Raw genomic sequence first — 12,347 nt, 5'->3', positions numbered from 1 at the left:
CCCCCCCCCCCCCCCCCTTCTTCCCTCTCCTGCCCCTCCCCCCTCCTCTTTCTTCCTCCTCCTCCACCTCCTACTTCATCTCTTCCTTCTCCTTCTCCCTCTTCAAATAAATGGGCATTTTGAGGCCGATTCTTCTACATGAAGAGACACCCCTCCACCCCCAGACCAGGGAGTTGAGTGATCAGAGACAGGTGGGTGAGGGGAAACTATTGAAAGTTTAGATAACGAAACAATGTTCAATTTATTTTGCCCTTTTCAATGGGAGGATTCAGAAACTGCCTTTTTGCCTACTTTAGGTTCCCCCGAGCAGCAGCAGTTCTTAAACTTCAGCATGCATCAGATTCACCCAGGGACCTAGTTAAAAAGAAAAGAAAAGGAGTTTCCTGGGCCCCACTTTAGAGATTCTGATCAGAACCGGCTACATAAATTGTAGGGTCCCGAACAGAATAAAAATGTGTGGCTTTTGTTCAAAGACTGATAAGAATTTCAAGACAGCACCAGCGGAGTGCAGCAGAAGTATGGCCCTGCTGAGGACCGGGGGTCTCTGAGCAGTTGCACAGGTGGTCACTGGTGATTCTGATTCAGAAGCTCTAGGAGGGGCCCTAAAATCTGCATTTTACCAGGATCTTGGGTGATTGTAATACAGGTGGCTACAGACCAACTTTGGAGACACTGGCACAGAGGATGAGCTGCAGGAGCTTTCTGGGCACTTGGGTTTGGGTTGTAGCTGCCTGACCACTCTCCTGCCTTACAAATCTCTTAAAGAGGGTCCTGGAAACTTTGCCAGGCAGGAAAAATGGAAGAACAACTTTGAGGGTTTTGAAGGGCCATTGTACAGAAGAGGGTCCCTCCTTTCATACATGCTGGAGGCAGCTAGGGGAAAGGGTAACACCTGAAGCCCAGCCTCCTGCCTCTCCCACCTCTGGAGAGGGGTGTGGCAGAGTCCGAAGGACAAATGTTTGTGCCCTGAGCTCTATCCCCTCACTCCCACAAGCGCCACACAATTTGTGCGTGGATCTGACCTAGGTCCAGCCCAAAGGGATCTCAGCATGGTCCAGATTGACTTTTCAGTGTAAATTTCCTCTGTGGGAAGATGGACAACAGCTGGCGTCCCCAGCAAAGTCAAGACAAGCAGGCTTCAGAGGTGGCAGGTGGCATCATAAGCATCATTTTTAGAGAAACCTACTCCAGAACACCTTAAGGAGGAAAGAGTTCTCTGGGCTTTCAAAAAAAATCCATGACTAAGACTGGATCTGAAAGTCATCAGTTCTCTTTCTGAAGCTGTGCTCTTAGGCACCAGTGACCAAGCAGACCCCTCCTTCCTCCTTCTCTTCCTGGCTTGAATACTAGTTGAAGACCTACTATGTGCCAACCCCCATGATGATGAGTATGTTAGTCCAGCTCTCAGATAAGCCCTACAACAGTGGGAGATTACAATATCATGTGATCAGTGCTGTGTTTGAAGTATAGGGGGGCAGCACGTCAGTCTGAGGGAGACCAGGAAGGGCTTCTTAGAGGAAAAGTTCTTTAAGCTGAGATCTGAAGGTTGGGTCGGCCGAGAGACTGAGAGAGAGAGATAGGGATAAAAGAGTGCTCCAGGCACGTGCAGTTTCCCTGGGGTGCAGGAAAGGGAGGTGTAACCACAGAACTGAAGGTATGGGTGTGGCTGGAACTGGGAGCCTGGAGACCAAGGAAGGTCTGGGTCAAGGATAGCCTCTCAGCCATCTTGAGGAGTTTGGGCAATAGGGGGCCATGGAAGGGATTTGAGCAAGGGGAAGAGGGAAGATATATTCAGATTTACACTTTAAAAAGATCACGCTGGCTGCTATGGAACCTGGACAGGGGTTCAAGAGCACGCAAGAGACCAGTTAAGAGGTGTTCCCAGTAATCTTGGTGAGAGACAATGGTGGTCTAAGGCTTTCTAATATGGCTAACGAATTGGGGCAAAACAATGGTGCCTGTCTCACCTCTGAACCCCCAAACTTCACCTAGTCAGATGGCAGGGGCTAGAGAGTATCACTGGCAGAGATCAGGTATGCCCCAGTTCAAATTCTGACCATGGAGGAACTTGCTGTGTGGTCTTGGGCAAAACGCTTCAGCTCTCTGAGCCTTGGTTTCCCCAACCATAAAATAAGGACTATTACCTACCTCACAGGATTATAACAGCTCATAAGGCCTTCTCCTTATAAGGCTGTGTGATAATTAGATGAGAAAATGCACATAAAGAATGGTGCCCAACGGAGAAAGGGCCCAATGCAGAGTAGCTGTAATTGTTTCATTTATTGTTAATTCTCCAATGACCCAGCACCTATTTCATGCCAAGTTCTGGGGGCCCAGTGAGCAAGATGCTGTCTCTACCCTCAAAGATATCACAAGTAGTTGGGGTGTCTGACACTTGTATAAAGAAAGAAAAGAATCAACCATGCCTGGTGTACCTCCTAGCCTGGGCAATGACCAGGGGAATGCTTTTGGGAAGAAGAAAAAGCTATGGGTGTAGACAGGCCAGGGGAACAGCCTCTGGGATCCCCAGTCCCAGCTGCCAGCCCAGGGAACACAGAGCAAGTAATATGATCGGCCTGGAAATCTCTTATTGGCACAGAAAGACCAAGGGCCAGTGTGTGTGTGTGTCTGTGTGTGTGTGTGTTGGGGTAGGGGATAGTTACCTAAATATCCCAGGTCATGGGGCTCGTGGCATGGGCTTATGACAGCCACAGAATCACGGGATTTACACAGGTGGCACCACCAGAGATGAGAAAGGCATTTCAGGTCTGGCCTGGCCCTGGGCTGTCCTGGAAAAGGGCAAGGATGAAAATAACCCTGGATGGTCAGAAGCCGCAGGCTGGGATGGCCTTCAGGCGGGCACCTGACGGGACCTATTAAACCGAAAACTCTGCCTGCCTCTGACCTTTCCATGTGTAGAGAAACTCTAGCCCGGGGACACATTCTTTGCAGTAGTGAAAAACTGGACACAGCGTAAATGCCCATTGGAGGAGAGTGAGTAAGAAAAATGCTATCTCCATCATGGATACAATTTAAAAGAAAGGACTAGAAATATGAACCTTCACATGACCAGATCTCAAGCACATTCTATAGAGTGAGAAAAGAAAGTTATAGAACAAGGAGAAAAGGTGATAATACCTACATATAGTAGTCCTCTCTTATCTGCAGGGGATATGTTCCAAGACCCCTGGTGGATGCCTGAAACTGTGGACATTACTGAACCCTATGAATATGCTATGTTCTTTAGATCTTATAACCAAGATGGTTACTAAGTAACAGACAGGCAAGTAGCATCTACAGCATGGAGATGCTGGGCAAAGAGATGATTCACATCCCAGGCTGGACAGTATGAGATTTCATCACGCTACTCAGCATGGCATGCAATAGAAAACTTATGAATTGTTTATTTCTGGAATTTCCCATTTAATGTTTTCAGACTGTGGTTGGCCGTGGGTAACTGAAACCACAGAAAGCGAAATTGCAGATAAGGGGCAACTACTGTATATTCGAACATTTGTACATGTACAAAATAATGTTGCATATACTTTATTGACATTTATTCGTATGCGTCAGTAGAAAACAGGGTGGGAAAGACACAGAGGAAACTCACAGTGTAGATTACCTCTGGGGAGCAGTGACAGATCATTTTTTTAAAAATTCCCTCCTCTATATGACAGAATTATTTTCAGTAATAATCCTGTCATAGTATTATTTTCACAGTTCGTTCTTTGGTCTTAAACCAATAATTTTAAAAGAATAAATTTAAATGTTGAGGATATATTCAAATTCAATAAAATAGATCGTGTACGGACTAAGATTTTGTGTTTAACAAAAACCAAAAAATATTATCCTTTGTGACTCATACTCCCATTTCACCCTTTTAAATTTTAAACACAAATAAATTTTAAACACCACTCAATTGTTGGCAAAGATTGACAGAAGTAACTCAAGTGCTGTTTTTTTGCACCTGTAATCACTATTTATTTTGAATTTACTATTTAAACACAGGAAGATATATTATCCCAGAGGCTGAGGACACAAACTGGGCCCTCAGTGACTTTGAACAATCCCAAAATGTTAGGAACTCTCAAACTTTGGAAACAATCACATGTAGCCAAGATTACCTGTGCCAAAGCCAACTGATAAGGGGTTAGTTCTCTGACTTAGCTTCCATGTAGAATACCATGTTCATAAAAGAATAGGTAATAAAATGTGCTAATTGGAAGTTTATTAGTAAAACTTAATAGTAATGCAGCAACAGTTCAGAATTTAGACAAACAAAATACTTTCTCAGAATTTAATCCCCAACATTGGTTAGAACAGCCGGTGCAGAGTGATGAGAAAAGCAAGGTGACATTAGTCAGTTTTATTATTGTTGTAAACTTTTCTACAGACATCCCAGCCTCTTATTACCTGCAGCCAGGGTGGGCCACCCCCTCAGCCCTGCCCTTGGTGCCCCATTGCAGGGAAGGGCTTATAGGGGACCAGGGTCAGAGCTGGGAGTTAAAGGACACTTTAGCCTTCCCTATAATATTCTAATGTTTTCTAGCACCGTGGTTAAAAGCATGAGCTCTGAAGTCAGACTGCCTGGGTTCTAAACCTGGCCCCAAAGCAAGTTACTTCATTTCTCTTAGCCTCAGTTTCTTCAGCTGTAATATGGAACTCATAATACCCATATCTTAGAGTGGTTGTGAGGATATGAGATAATTTGTATTCGATGCATAGAAATACCTCCTGGCATACGGTAAGTGCTCAATAAATACTATCCATGTTTTTAGAGGACAATATATTCATACATTAATGATGTAATTTTTAAAAGTGTATGCTGGGCTGGCTGTTTAGCTCAGTTGGTTAGAGTGTGGTGTTACAACACCAAGGTCAAGGGTTGGGATTCCTGCACTGGCCAGCCACCAAAGGAAGGGGGGGGGAGAGGATACACCTAGAAAAAAAGGCTAGAAGCAAACATGCAAAAATGTTAACAGAGGTTAATGCTGGGTTGGTGGGAATATGCGGGATAGTTATTATAGCCTTTGTACTTTGTTATACTTTTTAAAAATTCCAGACGTCCCCTTTGAGATTGGCAGGCAGGGGTGGGGTGGCCTCCCTAGGGGCTTCAGCAGCTGAAACAGAGTCCAGTCCCCAGCACCCCCTTTAGCTTAGGTCTGATGTTGTGAGCTCTGCTCAGGACAGCTCTGTCTGGCCTCTGGAACTCTCTGACATAACTCCAGGACACGGCTTTTTTTCACTGAGTAAATTTTCTCTGTCTTGGGATGGACAAGGGGGAGCAGCCAGGCAGCTGGAGAGGTAGGAGGAGTCTTGGGCCAGGTAGGCAGAGGGAGCAGAGGCAGCTTCAAGGCTCAGAGGGCTTCTCAGGATGGAGAGATAGGGCAGGGGCTGGGCAGGAGTCTGCCTGGAGGGTCAACCCACCTCTCCGTCCCTCTATCCATCCCTCCCTCCATCCACCCACCTGCCTTTCCATCTGCCTGTCTGCCTGTCCATCCTCTCATGCATCCATTCTTCCATTCATTCATTTATTCCACAAATATTCATTGAGCATTATTATGTGCCAGGCACTGTAATAGGCCTGGGATATAGCTATGAACAAGGCAGACACAATCTCTGTCCCCTGGGGCTGATGTTCTAGTAGGGGACACAGCCATAAACAAGGAAACAAACAGACAAATAAATAATCATGAGTTGGGCTAAGACTCAGAAGGAAACAAACAGGCTGCTGCCTGTCTGTCCATCTGGCTGTGTGTCCATCCATCAGCTAGTCCGCCACCACTATTCCTAATACTTCTCGGTCTGGCTAATAGCCCGGAGCAGTCCCTGGGTTCCTGCTCTACAAGAGGGTCCTTCGCAGGGCTTTCCTTCACTGTTGCCCAACTTGCCCAATCATGAGAATTGCTGGTGTGTTTGTTAAAAATACAGATTTCTAGAACCCTCCCAGAGACACCCATTCAGGGTGGGGAAGCTACCATGGGCAGACAAGCTGGCGGGTGCTGCCCGGAGGCGAGTGAATGTGTCTCAGCTCCACTGCCTCCTCTGGCCCTCAGCTGCAGCCCTGAAGCCTCAGGAGCAGCCCAGGATCACAGGGACAGCTGGGCCTAGGTGACCGGCACCCGGACGCACCTGGGATGATTCTCATGGCCAGCAGCCCTGGGGGCAGGGCACACCGAGGTCAGACCTGCTCAGTGCCAGGCTGCCAGGAGCCCAAAGAGGCCAGGACTCTTGGAGAGGAAGGACAGACGTGCCCTCAGGATCCTCAGGAGGAAATGGAGGAGGAGGAAGAGCCTTCAAGGAGACTCAGCTGCCGCAGTCAGGTACAAGGCCCAGACGGGGAGGAGCCCAGTAATTCTGCCTGGTCGGGAGGGGCCTTTCTGTCCAGACTCTGTGCAGAGTCCTCTGTGGGGCCCACCCTGGTACCACCCACCCTTATGATCCCAGGCAGGCTCTGGATTTGGTTAAGAAAAATACCCATTGTGGGCACTGGAGGAGTTGGGGTGGCTCCCGGGGAAGGCCTGGAGGCCGGGAGGGTTTGAATGGGCAGAGAACAACTGGAAAGGTATTCCTAGTGGTGGCAAGAGCAGGAGCCAGGAACAGGGCCTCTCAGAGTTTGAGAGAGATCCAAACCACCTCCCTTTCCTGAGGGTTGTGGTATACAAAAAATGAGGGAATTTCAAAACAGAGCTAAAAATACACTGCTCTAATTTGAACCCTTGCCATGCGCTCACAAGACTGCATGGCACTCGCACCCACAACAAAGCAACTCGAGGACTCTGGCCACATGAAGATGACAAGACTGGTTTTAAATAGTATTCACGGTGCATTGCAGGTGGCATAGTCCAGGACTGGGGCAGAAGTGAAACATTCTTTAATAAATGCCATCTGCTTGAGACCCTACCACTGTATCTTGGTGACTATGAACAACCACATTGGGAGATAATGTCAGGAGTCTGGGTTTGAGGCCCCTGTCCCCTCAGAGACAAGATCTATGGGCAAACCACAGGGAAACACAAGGGACTTCTGGGTGATGGGGGCACCCAGGAGGTGTGGTTAGATGAGGCAGGGCACCATGGGAGCATGGAGAAAGTGCCAGGGGGTGTTCCTGGAAGAGGTGGACCTAACCTGAGATGTGAAGGATGAGCAAGCACGAGCCTGGTGATGGGGAGCTGGAAGGAGGTCCAGGAGGAAAGAATAGCAGGAAACGGCCAGAGGAGACTGGAGCCCTTGGCATGAGGGCTGAGGGTAGAGAGGTGGGTAGGCAGATGCAGAGAAGGAGGAACTCTTCAGGTATATTCAGGAATTGAAACTTTAATTCCTGAAATCAGTTCAGGCAGACTTTCTTTACTTATAGATACTATCAAGGTGGTTTGTAAAAATTGCACACACATATATTCGTTCTAGACAGATGAACAAATACAGAAAAGCAAAGGTGGTTGTCACCAGGAGGAAGGGCATTTACAGGTGTTGGGGAATGCATGGGCAGCCTGCGGCTTTCTCCTTCCCACCTGAAATAATCATGTTAAAAATAATGGCTGCCATTGTTTGAAAGCTAACTGGGTTGCCAGGCATCGTGCTAAGTACTTTATACATATTGACTCTTTCAGTCCTGGATCAGTTATCTATTGCTGTGTAAACAAATTGCCACAAACCTAGTGGCTTAAAACAACATTGAGCTATGATCTCCCAGTTTTTGTGAGTCAGGAATATGGACATGGTTTAGCTGGTTCTTCTGCTTCAGGGCCTGTCATGAGGCTGTGATCAGGGTGTTGACCAGGACTGCAGTCTCATCTGAAGATTTGACTGGGGAAGGATCTGTTTCCAAGTTCATGTGCTTATTGGCAGAAGTGACTTCTCTGAGGCTTGAACTTGCCTGTAGGCTTCACCAGCATGGCTGTTTGCTTCATCAAAATGTGCAAGCCAAGAAGGCAATAGAGTCTGCAAGATGAAATGCTGAGAGTCACGATCTTCTGTAACCTAATGGCAGAAGTGGCCTCCCATCAACTTTGCTGGATTCTATTTGTTGAAATAAGTCATAGGTCCTGTCCACACTCCAAGGGTATGAATACCAGGAGGTGGGAACCATTGGGAGCCATCTTAGAGTCTGCCCACTACAACTTTCCACAACAGTCTTAAGAGGTCTCTCTCAATAGCCCTACTTTGCAGATGAGGAAACTGAGGCACAGAGAAGTAGAAGAGGAAGGTGCCAGGGTGACCTCTAGTGTGTATTCAGATCTTATTCATTATTAGGTCCCAAAAATTCATTTAATGCACATGGGTTCAGCACCTACAATGTGCCAAGCACAATATTAGGTACGAGGAGGTACAGAAATAGTTAAATCAAGATGCTCATGTTCAAGGAGCCCCAGTGTAGTAGAAAAGACTGGCATAAAAGAAATACATTTCTGCTCAGCTTGATGGGTGATTAATAAATATCTCAAGTACTAGCCTTATAGAGAAGGGAATAGTTAGTTTGATCAGGGGTGGGGGGATGGAGATCAGAGAAGCCTTCCTGGAAGAGATAGCACCTGAATGAAGTTCTGAGCCATTTTTTAAGCTGACAAGATGTGGCTTTGGAAGCACGGGATGGCTTGTTCGGTTTGGGGAGGCACCAACATTGCTTCATTCATCCATTCCCTCCTTTACTCACACAACATACGTTTATTGAGCACCTGCTGTGTACCAGGCCCTGGATGAGGTGTTCTTAGATGTCATATGCCAGCAAATCCTCACCAACAGCCTTGTTGAGCAAAAAGTATGCAGAGAGTGCCTACTGTGTGTAGAGGGTTTCACTGAGCGCACCCTCCCCCCACTTGCATGGAGCTTGCATGTTTGAGCGTCATGCAAGGTGCGGGCTCCTGCAAAGTCACTCCCAATCATAGATGACATTTGGGACATGCCAAGTTCTAAAAATAATAACTAACATTTAAGAGTCCCACCACCATCTTCTGGCAACTCTCCATCACTGGCACCTCTGACTGGCTTCCTCTTCCTGTCTCCTACTTATCCCTGACTCGAGACTGTTTTCGCCTAATTGGCCACCTCCAGCCACAGCCCGCACATCACAGTCCCCATGGCCTCTCTACACTCTTCACCTTTGCCCATACCATTCTGGGTGTTTGGGGCTTCAACTCCCAATAGAGGGAATATGATTGGCTGGTTTGATTTTAGGTGTCAGCCCTCTTCATTAGTCCCAGGTTCACCCAAGTCTTCTGCAACCTCAATATGGGTCCCTAACCATGTAACAAAGAAATGAAACCCTCACTTTGGATTTGTTAATGATGATTAGTCACTGCACTGACCAGCCACAGGAACCCACTGGAGGAGGAATGTAGTTTGTTCATTCATTCATTCATTCATTCACTCTACATACATTTTTTTCCATTTTATTTTTATTTTGTTTATATATTTTTAATTGAGACATAATTGATTGTACATATCTGTGGGATACAGTGTTGAATATCAATACCTGTGTGCAATATGTGATGCCCAAATCAGGATAATTAGTATATTCAATATTACACAATGTAATCATTTTTTGTGGCCCTTTACCAGTTTCTCACTAATGCCCCCTCTCCTCCCCCTCGCCCTTTCCCATCTTCGGTAGCCTTAGTTCTGTTCTTTCCTTTTGAAAGTTCAACGAATTATTGTGATTATTGTATCTTTCTTTTTTAATTTATTCATTTATTTTTTTAGTTCCCACTTATGTGGTATTTCTTTTTCTGTGTCTGACTTATTTCACCCAACATAAGTCATGAGTTCATCCATGTTGCTTCAGATGGCAGGATTTCATTCTTTTTTATGGCAGAGTAGTATTCTATTATGTATATATACCACCTTTTCCTTATCCAGTCATCCATCAATGTACACTTAGGTTGGTTCCATCTCTTGGCTGTTGTAAATAGAGCTGTGAGAAACTTGGGAGTGCCTGTATCCCTTTGACATGATGATTTCCATTCCTTTGGGTATAAACCCAGCAGTGGAATTGCTGGATCATATGGCAGTTCTGTCTGTAGTTGTTTGAGGAACCCCCATACCGTTTTCCATAAAGGCTGCAACAATTTACAGTCCCACCAACAGTGTAGGAGGGTTCCCCTTTCTCTGCATCCTCGCCAGCATTTGTTATTCTCTGTCTTTTTGATAATGGCCAGTCTAACTGGGGTGAGATGATATCTCAGTGTGGTTTTGATTTGCATTTTCCTGATACTGAGTGGTGCTGAGTGACACTTTTTCATGTGTCTGTTGGCCATTTCTATATCTTCCTTTGAGAAATACCTATTCAGCTTCCTTTGCCCATGTCTAAATCGGATTACTTGTTTTTTTACTGTTAAGTTATTTGAGTTCCTTGTATATTCTGGATATTAATTCCTTGTTGGATGAATAATTTGAAAATATTTTCTCTCACTCTGTAGGTTGTCTTTTTGCTTGTTAATTGTTTCTTTTGCTGTGCAGAAACTTTTTAGTTCAATATAATCCCATTTGTTTATTTTTCCTTTTGTTGCCTGTGCTTTTAGAGTCAGATTCATAAAGTCTTTGCCCCATCCTACTTCCTGAAGTGTTTCCCCTATGTTTTTGATTTTGGGGAATTTTATAGTTTCAGGTCTTATATGTAAGTCTTTAATCCATTTTGAGTTGATTTTGGTATATGGTGAGATGTATGGGTCTAGTTTCATTCTTCTACATATGGATGTCCAGTTTTCCCAGCACATTTATTGAAAAGGCAATCTTTTTCCCAGTGTATGTTCTTGGTGCCCACAACCAACTGATCTACACACTTTTGATGCACATTTCCTCTATGCCAAGCACTGTATTGTCCCTGCCGTCCTAGAGCTAAGTATGGGGAAAACAGAGGGGTAGAAATCAAGTAAGCAGCAGATTACAATAATGGGAGTTATGTTCTGTACTAGAGGTGATGGGACTGGGCCAAACTCTGCCTGCTGTGATCCTAGAGAAATGAACAACTAAGTTCCTCTTTCAGAATGAATCAAACTGAGCCAGAGGGGCAGGTGGTGAGAGAGGGCATTCTAGGCAGGGGTAATGCATGTGTGCAGACACAGAGGAGTGAAATGGAATATTACATTCGGGGCAAAGTGAAAAGTTCATCGTGAGCAAAATTTCGGCAAAAAGAGGTAGCAGGAGTGGGGATTAGATGGCAAGAGGAGAGAGGAGTAGAAAAAGAAGAGGAGAGAGAGAAAAAGAGGCATTGGTTTTTTTAAAGTTAGGGTCCTATAAAGTAAGGCCTACCATTATGGTCTCACCATTTGCACAGCCATCTGCCCGTCCCCATCCCCTCACCCTGATAATTCAGTTGTCAACTATGAGCAGGTCTCAGGTGAGCATGTTTCATTTAGACTGCAGTGTTCTGTCTTGTTGGGTTTGCTTTTTGAGGTTAGATGCTATGATGTATAATTCAGGAGATTTCACATTTACAAAAAAATAATCTAGATTTCCACCTTCTTGTGAACGATCAGATAATCTGGTAACTCTGGAGCCTCCACTTTCCCACCTGGGGATGCCACCAGGGACCAGGGCTGAGAGGCAGCAGTGGGTGCCTTGTAGAAGGGACGATGGGCTGACCAGTTCAATCCAGCCCCCCATCGCCAGCCCACTTCCTCATTTACATACTCCCAGCTTGGCTTCCAGAGGCATCAGGGTCTGGGGTCCCTGCCTTGGGAACCTTTATGTCAGGGTTCCAACATAACCCACGAGTCACCCTATTTCCTTCTACCCCAAATGGGTCCAACAGGGGGGAGTCATGTGGAGGGCCCTAACCCTGGAGACTGGCAGAGCTGGGGCTTGGCCTCCCCTCCCAGTCTCCACACCCAGAGGAGCTCATCTGGAGCTGCTCTCCATGGGCCAGGCTGGCAGAGCCTGGTTCAAGGCAGCTCTAATCTGGCCAGACAGAGTAAAGCAAAGGAGGGAGAATGGGGAGGTGGAAAGGGAGGGCTGGGACCCCCACCAGCTCCAGCACCTCTTTGTGCCTCATCTGAGACATATACCTAGGTTCCACCTCTATCTCTCCTTATCTTCCCCCGTAGTCTAGTAGCCACAGCTCAGAATTTGGTGCCAGAAAGAGCTGAGTTCAAATCCTTCTCNTGTCAGGGTTCCAACATAACCCACGAGTCACCCTATTTCCTTCTACCCCAAATGGGTCCAATAGGGGGGAGTCATGTGGAGGGCCCTAACCCTGGAGACTGGCAGGGCTGGGGCTTGGCCTCCATTCCCAGTCTCCACACCCAGAGGAGCTCATCTGGAGCTGCTCTCCACAGGCCAGGCTGGCAGAGCCTGGTTCAAGGCAGCTCTAATCTGGCCAGACAGAGTAAAGCAAAGGAGGGAGAATGGGG

The sequence above is a fragment of the Galeopterus variegatus genome, unplaced genomic scaffold (genome assembly GCF_000696425.1).
Source record: "Galeopterus variegatus unplaced genomic scaffold, G_variegatus-3.0.2 Scaffold1349, whole genome shotgun sequence".
In the NCBI taxonomy this organism is placed as follows: domain Eukaryota; kingdom Metazoa; phylum Chordata; class Mammalia; order Dermoptera; family Cynocephalidae; genus Galeopterus; species Galeopterus variegatus.
This window is presented reverse-complemented; position numbering follows the sequence as displayed.